The sequence below is a fragment of the Apium graveolens genome, chromosome 10 (genome assembly GCF_009905375.1).
Source record: "Apium graveolens cultivar Ventura chromosome 10, ASM990537v1, whole genome shotgun sequence".
Taxonomy (NCBI): domain Eukaryota; kingdom Viridiplantae; phylum Streptophyta; class Magnoliopsida; order Apiales; family Apiaceae; genus Apium; species Apium graveolens.
The window spans coordinates 108,323,019-108,324,997 of NC_133656.1; the positions used below are offsets into that span (position 1 = coordinate 108,323,019).

The following is a 1,979-nucleotide window of genomic DNA, read 5'->3' on the forward strand; positions in this document are numbered from 1 at the left end:
GATTGGGATACCAAGGAGAATGCCTAGAAGCACAGAACAACTCCGAAAAAGAAGATCTTGTTTTCAACTTGTGATTCTTTGAATTATTTGTAACTTTGGATGCTCGTTTTTGTTCTTGTTGAACCTAGATCTCGTTTATTCATACTTTGATTATTATTCAGTTTATTAAGACCTTGTTTTATACCATGCTTTCATTGGAACCCATGGTGACGATGAGTTCGATTATGGGCTAATCGTTGTTATGGGGTTTTAGCGGATTTACTTATGGATTTCAATAATTAATTGTTTCGATATCTTGGTGTGTGGTGATTGTATGATATCCTAGTATTGGTTGTGCTTTTTCGTCTTATGTGTATAGCTAACATATAAGATAGCGTGTTAATCTCTATTGAAGCGACAGTGAATATAGAGGTTTAGAACTTGCCATGCTAGCCCAGGTTCATGTATGTGTATGCATGATTTGTAGGTAACTCTAACCGTTTTACTTGCCCTATGTAATCATTATGGATAACTTGTGCTTAAACCGTTATATTATCAAATTCTATAGACATATAGGGTCTCAATATAATTGGTGCCTATTCAGCTTCTATCTCTTTTGTGGATGTCTGGTAGAATGGTACTCGTGCAACGAAAGTTGGCGTTTATCAGTTTCGTGTTATCTGTTTAGTATCATCACCATCACATGCTAAAGTTTAAGAACGAAAAGGCTATTGAATGAAGTAGTAATGAAGTTAGAATCCCATGTTTGTCATATATAGTAGTTCAACCTCAATTCTCTTAGTTAATGTTATTTAGTATAATCTCTTGGTTTAATAAAAACCCAATTTGTTATTTGTCTTAGCATTGAGCGATAACCATACATTGTTGCATAGGTGCATAAATTGAATTTAACCTAAACCAGTCTCTGTGGGAACGAATCTGATTTATATCTTATACTACTTACGAATGCGTATACTTGTGTGAATATTAGCACGTGTTTTCGCCCTAACAAGTTTTTGGCGCCGCTGCCGGGGACTCAGTGTTAATTTTTAGTTTATGTGCTTGTCATCAGTGGTCGTTAAAGTTCACTGACTCGGATTTTTTTACTTTCACAGTTTATTTGTTTGTGTTTCAGGTACTCATTACAATGGGAGATCCAGCAGCACGAACGAAAGCCTTGATGGATTTTTCTCAACCCAAGATCAATGACATTCAATCTAGCATTGTCCAGCCAGCTATCACAGCTAATACCTTTGAGATCAAGCCTGGCATAATTCAATGGGTGCAGAATTCAATCCAGTTTGGGGGTTCTTCAACGGAAGATCCCAATATGCACATTAGGGATTTCATTGAGATCTGCGACACCTTCAAGTTCAACGGTGTTTCTGAAGATGCTGTGAAGCTGAGACTGTTCCCATTCTCTTTGAGGGACAAGGCTAAGAGCTGGTTACACTCTCTACTAGCTGGTTCAATTACTACTTGGGAGGATCTTGCTCAGAAATTCCTTACTAAATTCTTCCCTATGGCGAAGACAGCTGCAATCAGAAATGTTATTACTCAATTTGCGCAGCAAACGGGAGAATCGCTAAGTGAAGCTTGGGAGCGCTACAAGGAGATGCTTATGAAGTGTCCTCATCATGGAATTCCTGATTGGATGATCATCACTTGTTTTTACAATGGGTTGGGAGCACAGTCCAGACCCATGCTCGATGCAGCATCAGGCGGAGCATTATGGGCAAAGAGCTATGAGGAAGCTTATGATCTAATTGAACTGATGGCTACTAATAAATATCAGTATCCAACCCAGAGATATCCACAGGGCAAGGTAGCAGGAGTTCTTGAAGTGGATACAGCTACGACTATCACTGCTCAACTAAAGGCGTTGTCTATGAAGATCGATTCTCTGGCTAACTATGGTGTTAAGCAGATAATTAGTATTTGTGAGCTGTTTGCAGGTCCGCATGGGACAGAGCAATGCGCTATATCTAGCGACTCAGCTC

At 39.1% G+C, this 1,979-nt stretch overlaps 1 non-coding gene across 1 annotated transcript; it reads right to left on the bottom strand.

Moving 5' to 3' along the window:
• Nucleotides 1–1,516: 1,516 nt before the first annotated feature.
• On the bottom strand, nt 1,517–1,623 carry LOC141694375 (small nucleolar RNA R71). Its single transcript, XR_012563689.1, has one exon. It is a non-coding gene; the product is annotated as a small nucleolar RNA R71 (small nucleolar RNA).
• Between the last annotated feature and the right edge of the window lie 356 nt (nt 1,624–1,979).